This window comes from Astatotilapia calliptera, chromosome 7 (assembly GCF_900246225.1).
Source record: "Astatotilapia calliptera chromosome 7, fAstCal1.2, whole genome shotgun sequence".
Taxonomy (NCBI): Eukaryota; Metazoa; Chordata; class Actinopteri; order Cichliformes; family Cichlidae; genus Astatotilapia; species Astatotilapia calliptera.
The window spans coordinates 6,650,220-6,671,199 of NC_039308.1; the positions used below are offsets into that span (position 1 = coordinate 6,650,220).

General features: G+C 39.7%; 2 protein-coding genes across 13 annotated transcripts in view; one reads left to right on the forward strand and one right to left on the reverse strand.

Moving 5' to 3' along the window:
- ppfibp2b (PPFIA binding protein 2b) overlaps nucleotides 1–11,420 on the reverse strand; it is a 93,399-nt gene extending 81,979 nt beyond the window's left edge. For all 8 annotated transcript variants that reach the window (XM_026172758.1, XM_026172756.1, XM_026172752.1 and 5 more), the window contains exon 1: nucleotides 11,228–11,420. The gene's annotated coding sequence lies outside the window, so the exon portion shown is untranslated. The remainder of the gene's footprint in view (nucleotides 1–11,227) is intronic.
- Nucleotides 11,421–16,186: 4,766 nt separating this feature from the next.
- The window catches only part of mical2b (microtubule associated monooxygenase, calponin and LIM domain containing 2b), a 58,693-nt gene continuing 53,899 nt past the window's right edge, over nucleotides 16,187–20,980 (forward strand). For 2 of the 5 annotated variants that reach the window (XM_026172760.1, XM_026172761.1), the window contains exon 1: nucleotides 16,188–16,421. The gene's annotated coding sequence lies outside the window, so the exon portion shown is untranslated. Of the gene's footprint in view, nucleotides 16,422–20,980 lie in introns of all 5 variants that reach the window. The other 3 variants (XM_026172762.1, XM_026172764.1, XM_026172763.1) reach the window with 2 other exon arrangements.

Consider the following 20,980-nt stretch of genomic DNA (forward strand, 5'->3'; position numbering starts at 1 on the left):
TTTTCCTTGTTGTGGCAAAGGTTTTAGTTTCCTATTGTTGTTATTTTGTACTTTAGTTTAATAAAAAAAAACACCTGTTAGTTTATTGTCTGTGTTCTGAGTCCTGCGTTTGGGTCCTACCTTTGTCAGCCACACAACACCTAAGACATGTAAGGCTGTTTGCAAACAATTTGAAGTTCATGATTCTGCAACAAAAAACTTTATGCACAAGTGGAAAACATTCAAGACAGCCGCCAATTTGACCAGGAGGGGACATTCCCAAAAAATCCCGCCGAGGGCTACTTCTCAGAATCTACAGGCCTCAGTTAGCATGTTAACTGTTAAAGTTCATGACAGTAAAAGTAGAGAAAGACTCTACAGGTATGGCTTGTTTGAAAGGGTTACCAGGAGAAACTCTCTGTTCAGCACAGTTTCATCTGAACAAACCAGAAGAATTTCTGAAACAACATCCTTTGGACAGACAAGACCAGTGGAAATGGAAATGTTTGGCGATATCACACAGCATCACATTTATCAAAAAGCAAACATGGCATATCAGCACAAGCGCCTCATACAAGCTCAGCATGGGGATGAAAGGGTGATGATTTGGAGTCACAGAACCTGGGCACTTTTCAGCCACTGAGCTGACCGTGAATTCGTCTGTATATCAAAGTCTTCTACAGTCAAATGTGAGAGTATCTTTCTGACAGATAAAATCTGTCCCCAAACTGGGTCATGCAGGACAATGATCCCAAGCCCAGCTGCACATCTCCAACAGAATGGCTGAAAAAGAACGGAATCAGGCTGTTGCAATGGCCCAGTCAAAGTCCAGACCTCAACCTGATTGGCTGTGCGCAAACAAATACCCGAAAACCTGAATGAACTAAGATATAGAATATAAAGAATAGCAAGCCAAAATTCCTCCACAACAATATGAAAGGCCAATAAATACAGAAAACTATTTTTTCATATTATTGCTGCAAAAACCAGCTCTCCAGGCTCCTGAATCATGGGCTGCACTTAGCTATTCAAACTCTGCTTCTTTATTATAGGTTTAGTTTTAATAAAATAAAACACGATGTGTAATATTTTACATATTTTAGTTCATCTGAGGTTTTTGTAATTAATTTTCTGACTTGATAAGTATTAGGTAATTCTATGTGGATGTTCTCCCTGTGTCTGTGTTCTCTCCAGGTACTCCAGCTTCCTCCTACAATCTAAAGACATGCAGTTAGTGGGGTTAGGTTAATTGGTGATTTTAAATTGGTTGGCGGTCTGTCTCTCTGTTTAGCCCTGCGACAGATTGGTGACGTGTCCTGGATGTAGCCCACCTTTCGCCCTATGCCAACTGGGAAAAGCTCCAGCCTCCCCACGGCCCCAAATTACGTAAGTGGAAGCTGAAGGAAGAATGGATGTTCATCCTGATATGTAAAACCTCAGAAATGACAGAGGGCGTTATTGCTGTTGTTTTTTTACAGTGACTGCATAAACTCTGGTTTGGTAAAACTGTGACACCCTTACTGCTCACACAACACTGCCTTTATATTTTTCTCAGCGTAGGCATGTAATCAGCTAAGTTAAGCTTTGTGCAACTTACAGTAGATTCACTGTTGTTATAATTTTCATTTAAGAGGCTATAAACCTGCCCGCACAAAGGAGAAAACATATGGTAGAAGTTTATGGGCTAACCTCATTCTTAGCATGAGGTTAAAGAAAAAAAAATAACACTCCTACTACTACCACCCTGTGCACTCCTCATTTCTGGCATTAATTTAAATACAATAAAAACATTGCAACATGGAAAGGAGTTGGTTTGCTTTGCTCTGTTCCAGAAACAGCATCCAAAACACACCACGAAAGAACACAACTTAGCAGCAATAAAGCAGATCATTATGCTCAAGACAAAGCATTTTAAGCTAATGTAGGTTTACTCATGCAAGAATTTCAAGTGATTTCCTTAACTCTTCTCCCATAGGCTGCCTATTAGACGTAACCTTTGTTTCCACTTTCTGAACTGAGCAGTTTCTGTCATATTTCATGTCTGCTTCCAGGACAAACCGACTGGGTGTGCATTAGAAATTAGTGAGGGTTATCTCTGCTTGTACAACTACGAGTACCCTTGCAAAAGCCCAGAAAGAGTTATTTAAACTCGCCTTTAACTGCACAGGGAGGTCCTCAAATGTCGTCTTTATGGGGGAAAGTGTTCAGACTATAGATGATGGATTCAGCATATTTATGTTGTTGTTTCGCCTGGTTACATCATTTAATTGCCTCAAGTAAATATATGAAACTAAAATAAAAATAAAGTCATCCTCATAATAGTAAACTTAAAAAAAATCTCTCATCCAGCTGTTAACCCAGTTAAAAAAAATTACAGGGTTATTTTGAAGCAACACCTGGACTAGGAAGTCCAGCTGGACGAAGTTTTGTCTTTCCAAAGCAAACTCGGATTTGATTTTCCGGCTCATTCTGAAGCCCTGATGTGGCCCCGGGTGCAGAAACCAGCAGGGAGCTCAAACACCAGTGTCAGCAAGCCAGTGCTGTAAAAACAACATGTCAACAGCAGTTAATACATACACGTTAAAGATGGCCACAACTTCATGTGACAGGCGTGACTAACCAATCAGCACTTAGGAGGGAATAAAAACGAGCCAATCAGAGTCCCTGTGAGGCCACAATAAGATCGTGCACTCATTCTGCCATGTGATGAAGCTGATGACATGACAGAGAAAACATGACAGGACGAACTGGCACACAGGCATCGTGCCCTGAAAATGGTGATTGTTTGTTATATGCGAGCTCTACTTACTCCAACAGTAACCTGCTTAAGGCAAAGCAAAGCAAAAATGTTATATTTTCAACGGGAGTAAGGAATCCTGCAGGTGTAATTAGCTACTTAACAAAATGTTTGGTAGGATACTGAAGACAGACAATAATTCCCTGTTTAATAATACATCTGTTTCCAAATAACCACTTAAATCTGTCTGCGGTATATGAAAATAGTGCATCTTTGCCACTTCTCATATCTACTCCACCTACCATAAGAGTTACAAATCACAAGTAAGTTTACTTAAGTACACAAAAGTTGTGATATTTACTCAAAACACAAGAATGTGCTTCTCATGGCCCCCTGTGACCAAAGCTCTTTGTTTGTTTGGTATACTTTTCAATTTCGTGTAGTTATACAGAATTAGTCCAGATAAAGGATAAGCACTGATGGGAAAATAGGTTTATTTTGCAGAATAATAAAGTTACCATTGTTTAGCAAAGTATAAACCACTTTATTGAGCAATATAATGAACAAAGGTGCAGAAAAGCCAAAATGTAACGTCATCAAAGGAGGACACAGGGGCTCAGGGGGACCAGCACAGGCTCAGAGTGCAAGCTACCAGTTAGCCTTAAAAAGCTGAATGACTTAAAAACAATTCATTTATACAGTTTTTTAATGAAACAAATTCTGAAGATGCCAGTTTTCATTTTATCCTGAAGCCTATCCCAGCTCAGAGTAAAGAGAAGGTTCAGCCTGGACAGGCTTAGCAGCACACAGAGAAGCAACCACCAACTCTCCACACCTACAGCCAGTTTTGATTAAACAGTTAACCATAACAAGCACATCTTTAAACTTTGAGAGGAAACTAAAGCATACAGAGGCAGAATGTACAAAATGCACACTGAGAGGACCCAGTCAACCAGGAGGTTAGACCCGAGAACCCGAGGCGGCGGTGCTGAATACTGAACCACTGCGCTGTAAAGGTTTAGGGAACCAATCACAATTTGTTTACAAATCAATTGATCAGTCGACCTGGACACTACAGCAATAACATATTTGATGCCAATTTATTCTAAAGCTGTCACCCAAAAGGTATGTGTCTACATTTCAAGCTGGAGGATTACCAGTGTCAGTGAAGTGTATTTAAAGATCAGGACCAAATTCAATGGCGATCAATATAGTGATCGTTCAACAGACCCACAGCGCCAACCACAGAGACCTGCCACCGTCTGCAAGGCATAAAAAGGTGAAAAGAGAGATAATTTTGGATTAACAATCCAAAACACTGAATTAAAAACATTTCCCAGAACTCTTAGCATCATTTTGTGTGATCGTTAACTACCTGGTAAATGATCTGTCCAACCTTGTGATCCAGTTTCAATGATGTAACTGTGATCATCCTCCTCCTCCTTTAGCCGAGGACAACACTTTCTATTTTCAGAGTAACAAGCAGCATGTCATGACCAGTACGCTGACCTTCAAGTGCAAAATTGAAGGAGGTCAAAGAAGCAGAAACAGCATTTTTCTCATGATTCCTCTTCAAAATTCCCCATCTTCTTTTTCCAGTTACAGTTACAGTTTGGAGCTATATGTAACTTTAAATTTTTTTTAATATACATTGTATATAATATTACATACAGTATCACAACGTTGCTACAAAGTTAAGGCTAACTGGCTAACCACCTCTATGCTGTCCATTACTCTCATAGTTTCCCAGTTTTCCCACAGTTGAAGACCACCTCCTAGTTCCCTGTTTCACAGATAGTCCACAAATTTGCACGACCCTCAAACTATGACATGAAGAATTGATTATGCATCAATTCGGTTTTTTATGTGTGTCCCAGTAGAGCAAGCCAACTGGTGCTTTGCAGCTGATTCAGATGGAGCTCAAGGATTCTGGCCGCCAGCCTGGTCGAGTGCAGTCAACTGGCATCCTTATTACCCTCCATACAAATTCAGGCTGAAAAGAACGATTTTCCACTGAGTAAATAAAACACCAAACACAAGTTAGCAGGATAGTAAAAACTTCTAAGCTTCTAAAGTCGAGCACATCGAGCAGGAAGAAGCAGTGAAGTGCGAGAGGCCAGCACCTCGGCTGCAGCAGACTAGGGTTACACAGAGTCCGAGTCACAACCTCCTAACAAGCTATCTGGACATGATCAGAGACGGATCACGTTACCTGATAATGTTACAGCCGCATGAGAAGCTCTGTGTGGTTCAGGTAAATGTCATCCTGAAGGAGACACGCAGACAGTCTGACACACAAACTCATTTAATTTCAGCTTACTCAACCTTAATGTAAAGCTTTATGGACACTCAACATGACTGCTTCCTGGGCAGACACAGCGCAACACGTCCAGTTTTCCATTTTGATTTGAAGAGGAAAATTACAGGATTATCTTCCTTCACACTCAAGCTTCAGTTACATCAAAAGAGCAAGTAATTGGGCCAAATATTTGCAACCCATTCTTGTGTGTTTATAAATTTGTCTTTATTATTTTATTACTTGTTGAAGTCCCAAGTGAAACAAAAAAAGTGACGCTTAAACAACACTAGTGGTCAAATTCCTGGAATAAAACAACTGAGCACAGAGCTCAGCCGCTGCAGTGAACACAGCGGGCGTCTCCGATTCTTGCATCAGAGGATAGAGCAGAGGCAAATACTACACTGAAATGTAATCCAATACAAATATTGACATTGGCCAAGTATTCAGGAGTGAATATTGGTACTGGACTTAGTTAAACTAGGATGAGGATTATATCCTCACAGCACAGAAGCAGAAATGAAAACAAAAGCCAAATTCATAGAGTAACTGAAACACAGCATAGCAGCGCAGCTAAAAGGCTAAAATGTCATAATATGGTAAAATATTTGATATCATTGCTTTTATTATTAATAATTATTTAAAAATCGGGATAAAGAGGGCAACATTTTTATTTATAGACATTTTAACATTTTACTGTCCTTACAGAGTCACTGCTGGCAGACATTGGGCTGGGTAATAAGGGCACAAACATTGTCTCGACATTATAAGGCTGATACACAACACATATCTCTGCATTTTCTACACATCACACACTTGTTTTTTATAGACCAAATTCTGAAGGATCAGAAGAAAATACATAAAAATAACTGTCTATGTGGTACAAGTACAAGGATCCCACATTATTGTCATTACACATGTATAAATACAGGCTAATGAAATACAGTTTGCATCTAATTAGAAGTGCAAAGAGCAATAAGTGCAATAAGAGCAGATTATATACAGAAAGGGGTAGTATAAAAGGTGGGAATAGTTATGTACAGATTATGTACAAATAATGGAGTATATAGATGTTTATATTGCTATACAAAGAGCAAATATACAGATGTACTACGGAGAGATGTACTGATGTATACATATGTACACAGATGAACTGTATAGCAGTCCATCTGTGTACATAGCGGAGGACATAAAGCCACATACTGCTGTGGACACTCCCAGCAAATGTCAGTCACTCAAAGGAATCACTGTAGGTTTAGGTATACGCTGTATTCTGACCATTTTCACTGTTCATGAGGAGATGAAGCAATAACGTGCTGCAAGATTCAAAGACCAAACAGTTTTTGCATTTTTTTAAATGTTTTATCCAAAACATTAAAAAAAAGAACAATAAACCAAGTTCTAGATAAATTAGTTTGAATCACAGCATTATTGCTATTAAATTATTATTTCTATTAAAATCTTGAGCCACTATAAGTTTCTTAGAGAGGTCTGTGAAAATCTGATATCAACACAGCTCTACTTTCTTCTACTCAAAGATGTAAACAGAAAAGAAAAGAAGACTTATTTAATATAAAATATAAAAATATCCATGCACCAATAGTGCAAATGTTGCTCTGAATACCTTTTCTTTATACTAATATATATTAATAATCAAGACTATAGGACTCTATGCAGTGAACACACCACTAGTGCTTCATTGGAATTTAGTAGGTAAATAGCAGTCAGGTGCTGCCAATCAAGCATCTGATTAACTGATTATCTATAAAAGCAGGATTTCTGGCAGCTCGCTGGTCTGCAGCATTAAAGTGCGCGTGAACACTATGTCACAATCTACCTAGGAGTTGGCATCTCATTAAATGAATCACTTTATTACGTAACTCCTGCTGTCAAAGTGTCCTTAAACTCACCACTCTTTACCTTAAATGTGCACCTCCCCTCTCCTTACTTCCCGATTTATTGCCCTGTAAAGCTCTTCTTCACCTCCTCTCTGCTCTCTTCATCAGCTGCTTTGTTTGATATCATTTCTGACAAGTCTAACTGTGAGATTTGATCACTGACTCGCTCACATGCCCAGACCCATGCATGTGCATGAGTGTTTCAATGCCATAAAAAACCGAGCAGCTTCAGTACAAAACACTTGAACGTATTACCCCTTAAAAAACAAATGTTTACTCCCATTAATCCAGAAAAGTGGACAAAATTGCTCAAGTGCAGTGCCATCTAACAGTCTCAGAACAACTCAACAAGATTTACCTACCAAAATCAAATCATATAAGCTTTTATCTTCAATGGCTTTTCTTGATATCCACTTAAATAACACTGTAAATCAATACGTATGAATATAAGTTTACTGTAATGTTCATTTAACAAACAGCTTTTATTTTTCTACATTTGCACTTGCCTATTAGCCTTCTGTCTTTTCTTTCCCTGCCTCTAGGAAGGCAGGTGAGACAGCACAAAGAGCCACCAGAGCGGGTATGGTTTGCCCCCTCATATGGGGCTATTATTTTTAAACATGTTTGACTTTTTTACTTGCTTTTAAATCTTATTGTGCCCCGTTTATCATCTACCCTTCTTCAAAGGGTAAATGATAAACCCTCGATGCAAACGTTAGCTGCTTTAACCCCCTCAAACAACCCCCCACCTTTTTTTCTTAATCAGATCAAGTTGCATAATGAGCATAAAAATGATATTTCAGGCTGTCATACAAAAGCTAATGGGGGAGTTTTACAGTAACAAAGCAGGACTCAAATAACCACTCTTGTCTTGAAAACAAAGTTATGCAGAAGAGCATCTCTCAATGCACAAAAGCTTGAACCTTGAAGCAGATGGGCAAAGAAGGAGCAGAAGACCACACCAGGTGCCCCTCCTGTCAGCTAGGATCAAAAACCTGAGACTGCAGTTCCCACAGGATCATGAAAACAACAGAAGACTGGAAATATGTTGCCTGGTCCAATGAGTTTGTGCCGCAACATTCAGATGGAAGGGTCAGAATTTGGCATGAACAACATGAAAGCTTCGATACATCCTGCTGTCAGCCGAGCATTGTTTAAACACCCAGCCTATTTCATTATTCTCAGTGGCCATGACCACAGTGTCTCCATTTTTTGTAACGGCGTGATGCTATCATGCCAGTATGGACCCAAATCTTGCACCTTGATCAATTAAGCCAGTTCTCAAGGAAAAAGAGGGGTGAGGGTTGTTATTAGCAAGGTGTGCCTAATAAAGTGTCAAGTGTGAGTGTAAGTCACAATGACTGGAAGGCTCAGGCACAATTCGTGGACATATAGTAAACTGTGGCTGGTTGGTGGACGCAGACATTGGAATTATAGTCATAAGCATCACCTGGTATCACACCTGAGAGGCGGAGGTTCTTTTTGGCAGGTCAGAAATCCTCAAAAAACATAGCCATGCTTGGTTTTTGAAACAATGTCAAACACCCTCAGTGAGTCATTAGTTTTACCTCCTTTCTAGAGCAGCCTCCAGTATCCACACACCGCAGGCTGCACACTTATTGCACTCGAGTAGGAGGATTAAAGATGTGCTGAAGTTCCATAACACTTTGACATGATACATTTGCATATTTTTACACATTACTGAGCACTTCCACCAACACAGTACTCCCTTTTATCAAATGTTAAACCTTTAACTCATCCCTTGCACACTGCGTTGCTGCAGCGAGGATTTGAGAAGGAGCAAAATAACGGCTGAAAAACCAAAGAAAAACCTAATCCTTTCGTTTACCTTCTTTCTGCTCTGCTTATTCCTCCTGGAATCTGCAAATTTCTTACTACTTTATTTTCTCTTAAATGGGACAACACAGCATGAGCAGCATCTAGCCTCTGCTGTTCTCTAACACCTCTTCACATTCCTCGACAAAGAAAGCCAAAGATCGCCTCGGACAAGCCAGAGTTTCTCCTCTTTCTCTCTCTGACACTTTTCTTTCACTCCTTCACTTCAGCAAGATTAACAGCCTGACTTTGTCTTTTCAGGTTTCTACGCTTTTCCTCTTTTTGCTATTTCGCTTTCATTCCTCTCACCCATATCTCTCCTCTTCTCCTTTGTCTCTCCCTCTAAGCAGCAGTGGAACTACACTATAGCCGTGGACGGCAGCGGCTGTAAAGATGACAGAGCAATCATCTGAACATGGCCACTCTGGGACTTAGACGAGCAGCTTTGATCACAGAAATGAGTGCCATCATCTGCTTGACCCAGTGTGTGTGCACCCTGCGTAAACCTATCACGACAAGCCGATGAGCGCTATTGTCAAAAATAAACTGTTGCAACAATAAATGTTACCAATTTAGGGCTTTTATCAACTGCCACTTCAGCTGAGCTCCTGTGTGCATTTCTTCTGTTTCCGTGTGCTAATGCCACCCAAGTGCCAACCTCAGCAGCGTTAATCAGTTCACTGTCGTCAGCGGCAATGATGCCTTTCAACTCCGTCTCTTTTTAAAATGAGATTTGCAACAGAAAGGAGGCACCGGCCTGATGTATTCACTGGCAGGAGGCTCCTTCAGCTCTCTCATGTCTGTGATGTTTATGCGTGCATGTGTGTGTGTGTGTGTGTGTGTGTGTGTACTCTGTCTCCAGCCTTAGATGGAACAGATGCTTCAGCGAAGGGGGGCCACACATCAACCTTGATATTCTGCTGTTAGCATATCAGCGTCCCCCCTCTTTCACCCGCCCCCTTTCCATTTTACTCACGCTGTCAGAAATTGATGATCTGCAATTACACAGCATGTGTCGGTGCAACTAAACATCATTTAATAGCTCCGAGCTGACAGTACATGACTGAGCAAGCAAGCGGAGAAACACCCGTGTCACAGTGAAACTACCATGTTGTCTCCAACAGACCATGTTGCATTTTGTTGTTATGTAGAAAAATATATATAATGGGATATACAATGTAGGCAAAATTAAGGGTGACGGGGACGATTTTGGAATTTCTGGCTTGTGTAAACTTTCTTGTTGTAAATTCTAAGAAAAGCTTCAGCCCACTATGTGATATTCTGTAAAGATGAAGAGGTTTAGCATCTATTTGAGCTGGAATTAAGAGCAGATCATACTCCAAGAAAGCACACCAAACCCTTTTTGTGTAAAAAGACCCAAAGCGCTATTTTCGTAACATCTCCCTGTTGGGACCGAACATTTGACTACTTATTTCAGCTTTGCTAGAAACTTACAGCATGTTGCACAGTTTGTGTCATACTTGACCTTTACTTTGACATAATTTTGCTTTTTTTTTCTATCATATTTCTGTCCACAGTCATTACGGTATAAAACTGCCTCACTTTCACAGGAAATCACTTACTAGTGGAAATAGGGTACTGTCATGGTACTGTTACGGCCCTCAGTGGGCGAGGTGAGGGTTTTTAAAGTACCCACGTCTGTTAGGTGTGTCATGCATTTGTGCCATGTAGTGACTCAGAATACAGACTTCATCACTACATTCTGTAGAAGATCTGAGTGACTGGGTGTCGGAGGTCACTGATCTGCAAAATGCAAAGTTCGTCTCTACTGCGAAGTTAGTAAGGTGAAAGGACCAATCAAAAATACCTATGTAATACCTTTTTACGGCAGCAGCAACAGCAGCATATTACCTTTATGCGTATGCTAAGTTCCTCAGCCTATGCTTTTCTGTTTGAAGCTAGCCCCGCCCACCCGTGTATGCCACAACAGCTTGCACATTTATTTTTCATTATTTGGTTTCAGAGCTCCGCCTTAACAAAAGAAGTTGTCATTTTGCATGTACAAGGAAGAAAACAAACCATGTATACTTATACTGTCCCATTATGTGCCAATTACTCTTAATAGAAAGGCTGATATGCTCGCAGCACAACCCCAGCAGGATTATCACTGAAGCATTTTTAAGACTTAATACAATATTTGAAATACAGGCTGTGCTGAAGTCTCTCCTGACATAACTGAGTGCCACCATAAGCACTATCTGCGAACCTCGGACCACAAATTCACTTTTAAGTAAAAGAAGACAAAAACATTAGCCGCACTTTAACTCGCACATATTGAACGCTAATTACTCAGGAATTAGACAACTTGTCAAATATTTGGTGCTTTTTTTGTTGCAGCAAAACAACAACTTGTAAAATGTAATTACCGAAATGAAAAAGCTATTTTCACACAAAAATAAGTTGGAGTTTAAATGTATTAGAGATGCGGGGAAACTACTACATTAAAGTCATGTTACTCACGTTGTGCGACCCTCTGACGCGCAGTCCAAACAAATCCTTTAACTGCGTTTCTGGGAGACGCTTGAAGATAAAGTGAGAGGGCACAAACGCGCCATTACGCGTACATACAGCAGTCGTGCGCGCAAGGTGCCCTGACCTGTGTTAACTGTCTGTCTGTGTGTACTCTGCGCTGCACTGTAGCGCCAGCTCCCTCAGCTCTATCACCTGCCATGTGATACGCACGATGCCTTTACGAGCTCCTCGGAACTCCTGAAACTATTTCTCTCTCTTTTAGATCTACATTGAACATTATGATATGTTTCGCAGTGCGCTCATAGTTGAGAATGAAAAGGAACCATCTAATTGTAGTACTTGTATCTTTTCTTCTTGGATCCAACAAATACCAACGATGATTGTAATACTGTGCAGTACTAGTCAAAGTTGCTGTTGTGTTTTATTCAAATGATAAGCCAAAGATTTTAACGTCTTAAATTAGCCTCATTATCCTACAAGTGATGTCTCCGATATTCATGAACGCAGCGAGGCATCGATCTGTGGTAATCCGGATAACGATTTGGTTTTAAGACTCCAAACTCAAACGTTTGTCCAAAAGGTTCTTCACATTGCCTGAACCTGAAATATGTGCTCTGCATTTAAGGGAAAAGAGGGGGAGTGATACCACTACTAATAATAATAGTAATAATAATGAGAATAATAGTAATAATAGTAATAGTAATAATACGAGATTTCAAGATTCATAGAGTCATACAAGTACAACACACAGGGAAATGCTTCCTGAACTGCTCCTTGACTGTGCAAAATATTATAAACAATAAGTAAATTTAAATTAAAAATCGGAAATTTGAAATAAAATAATAATATTATTGAATAATAATAATAATAATAATAATAATAATAATAATAATAATAATAACAATTAATTTATCTTTAAGAGGTTGAGACAGTAACATCCGAAATTGCCAAACAACGTGGGGGGGAAAATGTCCATTTTATGTTTAGCTTCGCTTTATTATTATTTTTTCTATAATCAAACACTGCCATCTAGTGATGTAAAGTTATAATTATACTTGAGTGTACATTATCAGTGCAAGAAAATCACTGATTGCATTCTTTATTAATATTTACTTTTTTAAATAAATATCGCCATTGATGTGATAAATTCTACAAAAACAACGTGTTACAGCTGTTGTTGTTTTCTTTGTAGCAAACACAAATCAGAAACCAGTAGTACACACAGCACTGCATCTACACGAGAGCCTGTTATTGTGATTTACACACACACACACACACACACACACACACACACACACACACACACACACACACACACACACACACAGTAACAGCATAGATATTCTACATGCTTTCAATATCTGGAATCCAGAATCCAGGCGTTTATAAAGTTCACAATGAGCTCACCCGAAACCTTGGCTCATGTGATTAGGTAGAGGATCATCAGGGGTCCTTTGTCCCTCTTTGAGGGGGAAACTCCCACTGGGTTTAAATCTGGGACTCTCCACCATTTGACCCTTAGAACTGAAGAAGCTTCTCGAATGAGAGGTGAAACGTCTTCAAGCAACTTAAAGAAGTCCAGACGCTTTTATTTGCAAGCTCCTTAGACTACGATGACCTGGATGACTGAGAACCTTCACAGACAGCTGAAGTTAAACCACCTAAAATCAGCCATGTCTTCTTTCTCCAAAACAAAGAGGACTGTGCATGGGATTTCCAAAGCAACAGCAGAAATGATCGTGCAGCAATGGATTTTTAATCTCAGTAGAGAAACAGTTCCTCATGCTTTCACTATTGATGGCTCAGGTAGTGAGTATATCAAGAGATTATTTCAAAATTCCTGGTGTCTACAATTAATTAATGACAAGTTGCTGTAATAAGCCACTGCAGGTATGTTGAGCTCCCCCTTATTATCCATTACTGTTTTATTGCTCTGTGAATACAACTGGTCATAATCTATCAGTTACCAAAGTGATATTTTATAACTTGTTTAAGAAAGATGACATGTTTAAGAAGCTATTAGACGTATCAAAAGCTATAGCACTAAATCATAACAACAGTTGCTTCAAGGTGCTTTATATTGTAAGGCAAAGACACTATAATAATATAAGGAAAACTGAGAAAACCAATCATATGTTTATTTCACAGTCAGTGTTGGAGACACTGAAGAAGGAAAATGAGATCCTGCAGTATAACTGTTGGAAAAACAAAGCAATCACAGACTATTTAAAAGAAGCCAATAAAGAGGTAAACTCTGTAACTTTAACTTTAGCAAAAGTCTTTAGTCCATAAAATATCCAATCCACTGGTACAGCAGACACAAACTCATACCCACTGTCAGGACGATGATCAAATCACAGCACCGCCTCCACTGGAAGATGAACTAACGTCAGACTCTGTGGAGCCTGAAGTGGTTAATGGGCCTCCTGCAAATTGTGCACAGGCTGCTGACACATCTGATTGGAAACGTGGGCAGGATGGAGGAGAAAAGGAAGAAATATCCAATATGTTTATGAGCACACGTGTACAAAGTGTAGTTTTGTTTGGCTATAACATCATTAAAGAAGAGCAGCCCTTGTAAAAACACCATTAGCCTGATCAGGTGGTCAGTTAAGAAAATCTGGCTTAAAGTTGAGGAGTGAGATTTCAATAAGGTTTAAAAACCTCCACACTGGCATCATCACTGACATTTGTAAAAACTCAAGGTGCTGAGCTGATGAGGCGCTCAGTTTAATGGATTTTGGAGATCCAGCAACTGACAATATGATTGTGTTCTTTCAAAGAACACGTGTTGACATTGTGAGGATAATCTAATGGCATCAAAAGGTTCCTCTCACCTGTTTGCATAACTGGATACAAAGTCTCTGAGGAGATACCTGTTATGGAATTGTGATAGTGAATCGACTATTTTATTAATACACATCCACCCAAACTTCACAGAGGTCATTTTGTGCAATCCAGAAGTCCCTGTCGCTTGATTTAATATTTGCTCTGTTAGGATAACACACACACTGCGCTCTATCAGGATGATATAGCAGTTTTCCACCACCTGATGGCAGAGCAGGACCAAGCATCGCAGGGAGAGAGTCTGACCGCTGAAAGCTGGAAATATAAAGGTGACAATGTCAAGAGGAATGTGTTCGGTAGCTTCTAGTGTGTGAGTTGTCATCTCGGTAAGATGACACAACCTGTAAGATATCTTCAATGCTAAAATATGTGATATATGTATTGCATGACACAATATGAACAAGTGTAGGAGAGCTTTATTTGGTAAGTTCAGTTTCCCTTCCACAGGAAAGTAGGTTAGCCAAGAAAGACCATTGTTGTTTTTGCTATTATTATTATTATTATTATTACATTTTCCTTCTGCTATTTAAAATCAATAGCTGATTACATTATTTTAGTATTGCGCTATAAGTATAGCGAGTACTACAGAAGTCTTTGTTGTACTTGCGTTACTTTTGGTTTCCTCTGTGATTTAAATGCAAGGTGAGAAAAATACATTTGAATTTAACACTCAGTTCCCCATTAGATATGATTGGAGACGCTGGAAGACCCGCCTTTTTCTGTGTCAAGGTAGCCGAGATACAGGAAACTGTACAAAGCAAATTCAATTTCAAAATAAAAGTCTGAACCTGTAGATTTAATGCCATGTGCCCAATTTACATTTAAGTGTTAACATTGCTGGCATATAATATTTACATTATCTAGGAAAGCTTTATGGAAAAACTTTTTGGTGTAAATAAACTCTGTAAGGACAGCAATGTCTTTAAATTACCTTGGATAAAGTGTTCTTGCCCAAACTTCTGACATTGGTGATTATTTTTACTTGTCAAAAATGGGGCTTCCATGTAAGAACTCTAAAACTGCAGCAAGTAGAGCTGTGTCTTTTTAATTAATGAAAAATATTAACTATGTAGCTGAGTTTATAGACTTGTATAATAGATATTTGATTGGCTAAATATTTAAGGTTGTGATTTGTTAACATTAACAAAATATGCATTGTTTTTGCAGAAAAAAAACAGAAATTACTATTTTAAATTATAGTCAGCCTATTCCTCTAAGATATCAGTCAAGATGGAAAAAATATATATTTTTAATATTTTTAAATTGAGATTGTTTTGAGTTTTTCAGAACATTTGCAGACATAGTCATAAGATTCAATGCAATAAATCATTTCGGTGGAGCATTTCCAATCTCTCCCATAACCCAGCCTTTATTTGACCCAGCTGTTGGTAAGGTGGTAAAGCGGATCATCCATCAATAACAAGGACAGCTGATTGATCTCAGCCTTTCCAGTTCATGTATCAAAGATACTCAACTCAGAGTGTATCCATCAGAGTGTGAGGAAATGTTAGATAAAAGCCCTGTATGAATGTGTGTATTATTGGGTAAATGAGACTTGAATTTGTATTTGATTTGGTCAAACTGAGTAGAAACGTGCCAATAGCAGCCCATTCAACCATTTATTTCCATATGTGATGCAAATTGAAACAAGAATGTAATTTCATATATGTTTTTAAACCCAGCTCAGACAGACTGTGGCAGAAGATATTGCACACAAAAGAAAAAAGTCTCCAAAAGTTTATTTCTGTTCATCCGGACGTAGCATTTTCAGTGGGAGAAACTTTTTATCACTCATCCAAGTGACTTCTTCAGTCTCAGCTGACTGCAGGTTTCCCCAATCTTATAAACAGTACATTTGCATAAAAAGACAAAAGTATTTTCTTCATTAGGAGGACCCTGCAGTATTTTCATATTATGTTATAATAAAGTGGAGCTCACATCGTCACAAGTTGTTGAAGTTATTGAATGTTTATTTTTAAACCTTTTAAATTCGGAGTGTAACAGTGAACTTCACACTTCTGTGTAATGAATCTCTTTCCAAGTTGCCTAGTTGAGGTTTTTGTGTGCCTCGGGGCGGGGGGGGGCAGTAACCGGAAGTGCTAACCTCGCTCTGTAGTCTCGCTCTTAACTAGACGCTCGTCGCGGGGATCGGTGCTGATACGGTGACTGTGCTGTGAGGAGCAGGTTGCAGACACGGACGCGCTGCACTGTTAACCGCCCACGGAGTACATAAAGCCGCGTCTCCACGGCCGAAAGCTGAGCGTTGTTAGCCGTGGAGGACTGCGGCGGGACCTCTGACATTTCACCGGCCGCTGGGCTTCATGGAGTCTCCGGTGTGAGTATCTGACAGCGAACGCACCACTGAGCGCTAATCACGAATGCTGGTTTTAAACGCCTCGTATGTTTAACTTTCACCGCACACAGTCTTCCTTACTCTGTTTAATACCTTAAAGGTGCTGGTAAGAAACTGCAGGTAATTTATTTATTTAGCAACAGTCCCACACTATTACCACACACCCACAGACACACATACGGGGATGGCAGGTTAACACGGGTTTATATTTTGGTGACTTTGCTGACAAGTCGGATCTTGAGCCCCCTCATTTATGAGGCTTTGCTGTTGCTGCTGTTGGTAAATTATTTAGCATTTGCTGCAACTTAACACGTCGCAAGCGCGCAACAGGTGGCATGACAAGAACAAGCTCAAATCACCGAGAATCTGAAAAAAGGAAGTTAAACTTTTATTTTGAAATCTGTCGAGAAAATAATGTGCGTGGCCTGTTATAGAACTGCTCTTTAACATTTGAATGCATTTATATGAATCAACACAATTTCCATACATCAATTAAATGCCATATTTATGTCGTTTATTATCTTTATCTTTTTTCTCTCTGTTCTTGCAATTATTTATAGCCAGAAAGACATTAAATTTGAGGTTTTACAACTGAGTTTGAGCAAGAGCCTTTGCAAGGCTTTATATTGTTGAAAGCAGAGAAGTTTCTATAGTGGAGACTAACATATGGACCCTTCTCCCATCAGACATACAGGAAAGAGGTTTACTAATTTGCTGAAGTTTCCAACAAGTGTAGGTGCATTAAAACTTTTGTAGTGAGGTGTTTTTCCTTCTGTCCTCTGAGATGTGAAATTCAATCAGGCACCGATGACTAGTTTCATTTGAGAACCGCCCAGTTGTTGTGGATTAATGTTTCAGTAGTTGGACAGAATTACACTCAGTTTATTCTTCTTCTAAAAAAAACCAACAAAAAACTGGATTAGTATCATTACAATAAAGATTTACGCGCTCCATTTTTACATAACCACGCCATGGTGTGAAGAGACTGTTCTCAGTTGTTGGACTTGAGGAGAAAAACAAAGCTGGGAGCCAACTTTTCGTACGCTGTTAGTAGCACCTATTGCAAGTAGCTTACAGCTTTTAATGTGAGTGTTGGTCAGAAGCAGCTTGGTCACCATGGAGGCCTAAAAAGTCAGAGATGCAGGAATTAGATAAGTCCTAAATGACTGTTCTGAACACGAGTAATTGCAGGGAGGAAAATATTTGTTGTTGGCTGTGCTCCTGTGCAGAACTTCAGAAAAGAGTTGATTTCAGGTGAAATGAAACAAACTCCACAGCAGGAGTTGAGATTGTCACATCAGTAGGAAGCACGGACCCGTCTGCAACCACACAAAGTTGTAGAGACATCCCAGTGGCAACACTAAGTGGAAAATGCACTGATAAATTAGCTGATGGTGAGGTAGACTGGTACTTAATATAGTGTCTTTGTACTCGGTTGAACACTCGAAGTGCTTTCATGTTGTTGGCTTTGCTGACTGATATTGGCTTGGCGGCAGATAAGATAGCATTTACCAATATCGTTGGCTGGGTCTGTCACAAGTGGTGGGTAAACGTTAAAAAAACAAAACAAACAAACCTGTGTATAGACGAGGCAAATTATTATTTGGTATTTGTTCTGAATCTCACATTTTGCTTTGTTCTCAATCTTCCAGATTTTATTTGTTGTTGGTGTTTTTGTCTGCTGAACAAGGAAACCAAATTTTAAATTCAGCATTTCCACACTCTGTACTACCCACAGCAGCTGACTCAAATCTGTTACCAACAAACTAAATGAATGTTTAATGTTACTCATGCATTCTCTGTGTATCCTTTTGCTCCAACGAGCATGCTCCACGTTTCCAGGTTTAACATTTTATCCTTTTTAAATTATTAGTGGACAATCCACTTGCTTCTTTTCCCCACCCTTTCCCTCTCGTGTTGCCCCTCTGGTTGGTTTGCTGGACAGGTTGCTGTTATGGTTGTCAGCTGTCTCTTGTCTTACACTGGGAGTCCAATTCCACTGTATTAGGCTTCATAGTGTGAAGCACTATTATACATGAATGCTGGTTTTGCCCTTGGCCTACTGGGAGATTTAAAAAAATAAAACCTTTAACCTTTTGTCCTTTAATTGGTGGCACTGAAATTTGTCATTTGTTGTTTAGATTCCCTTTTTATGGCCTTGGCAGAGATTCCTTTTCTTTCAGTAAATCCTAACTGACCTAAATGTGACAGTAACAGTCTGTGGAAGTTTTTTTTTTCCATAGACTTTCATCTTCACATCCTGATGCCAACCCTTCAGATGTTAATCTCAGCCCTTTTTAAACTGGTGTTTCCTTTTTCCCCTGATGCCAGTGGGGAAAGGAAAAAAGCTGTTGCACAAGCGTTCACTTCCTGGAATGAACATTTGACTTATAAGGGGGTGCCACTGCACATATCAGCTACGGGGGGCAGCGAGACAAAAATACACCAGGGAGCCAGGCGTCACTGTCACTGGCTGACCAGAGGTGCTGCTATCAAATGAGAGAGGCCAAGTTTAGTTTGAGTGTGTCAGAGGGTTTTTCTAAGGTTATGCTGAGAACTTAAATTGGTTAAGCGCATGATATTTAAGATTACTAAAGAATATAGCCTGCAGCTTGTAGGTTTGGACTGATATTGGTGGTAACTGCTTCACTTTTTTCACCTTCATGCCTTTATTTATTTATTTTTTGTAGCTCCAAAGCATCTTATCTTATTTCCAGTCAAAGTTCAGAGCTGTGTGGTTCTTGAGGTTTGAGTTGCCTTATAACACAGAGCTAAGTTTGGCAGGGCTACTGTACAGCAGCAGTCCACAGGTCTAATTCTTAGCCTGCAAAATCCTATACCTCTGCAGGACATATGGGTCTAAATCCTTCCATCAGTTGTGGTCTTAAATTTACTCTAGACCCATTTAAAATATGTAGAAATGAGTATTTACTGCAGCGTTATCATGTCTACAGATGCTTTGAAGTTGGACCCTTGCAAATAATTTACTGAAAGCTTGTCATTCACTTCCTTTTAAGTGTGGACATACTGTCTGGCATTTAATGTCACAACTGCCTGCAAGTTGTGGACATAATCAAGCTTTAATCCTCAACAGTGTGCGGTGTTAATCCCGTGAGGATTAAGGGTTTGATTTCAGGGCTCACACGAACCAATTAAAGCCTTGCTCAGTACAAACAAACATATGGCATTGAAGCCAATTTGCAGTAGCCTTTGGGACTGAATCAGGCTCGACTCACCACTAAGATGCGACTCATCTGTGATGCTCTACTTGTGAGCTAATTGTGCAATAATAGTTGGAAGGATAAGTGGCATGGATAGGCAACATTTCAGTTTATGACATTTGTCATTCATTTGTGATGTACAGCACTCTTTTAATATTACCACCTCCTTAAAGTTGCGTGGGTCCCCTTCGTGCAATAACAGCTTTCAGCAAACTCTCTGATGGTCTCCTGTGGTATCAGGCACCGAGACATTAGCAGTAGATCCTTTAAGTCCTCTAAAGCTGGGCGCACATTTAACGACTGTCGGGCCGATTGCGAATGCGATTTGGATGTGACGACTGATCAAGCCCAGTCTGTGTTAACAGTTGGGAAATAAAGTCATGCACTGTGTGTAGCGCTTCCAGTCTTAATTCTTAAGAACAATCAAAGCAAGTCATCTCTTCTTAAGACTTCTGAAAAACATCTTTACAACTGAGAGTCAGTGCAGTTGGTGTTGCCCAGGAGAAGATGAACAAACACAGGAAGAGACATTTTGCTAAATGTTTGTAAGAAGTAAACTGAACAGAATCTCTGTGTTTGCACATTTTGATCAGGCTAAACATGTACACTACCAGTCCGAAGTTTGGGCACACCTTCTCATTTGATGGTTTATTTATTTATTTTCACAACTATTTACACTGTAGATTCTCACTGAAGGCATCAAAACTATGAATGAACGCACATGGAATTATGCAGTAAACAAAAAAGTGTGAAATAACTCAAAACATGCTTTATATTCTTGAAAATTGCCACCCTTTGCTTTGATTACTGCTTTGCACCCTCTTGGCATTCTCTTGATGAGCTTCATGAGGTCCTAAAAAACCTGAAATGGTTTTCCAACAGTCTTGAAGGAGTTTCCAGAGATGCTGAGCACTTGTTGGCCCTTTCGCCTTCACTCTGTGGTCCATCTCATCCCAAATAATCTGGGTTTGGGTCAGGTGACTGTGAAGGCCAGGCTATCTGGTTCAGCACCTCATCAGTCTCCTTCTTGGTCAAATAGCCCGCACACAGCCTGGAGGTGTGTTTCGGGTCATTGTCCTCCTCAAAGTTAAATGATGGTCCAACTAAACGCAAACCAGATGGGGTGGTTTGCATGTCACTGCAGGATGCTGTGGTGGTAGCCTTCAAATTTGAATAAATCCCCAACAGCGTCACCAGCAAAGCACCTCTACGCCATCACACCTCCTCCATGCTTCACGATGGGAACGATGCATGTAGAGACCATCCGGTCACCTTTTCTGTGTCACACAAAGACACAGCAGGTGGAACAAAAGATCTCAA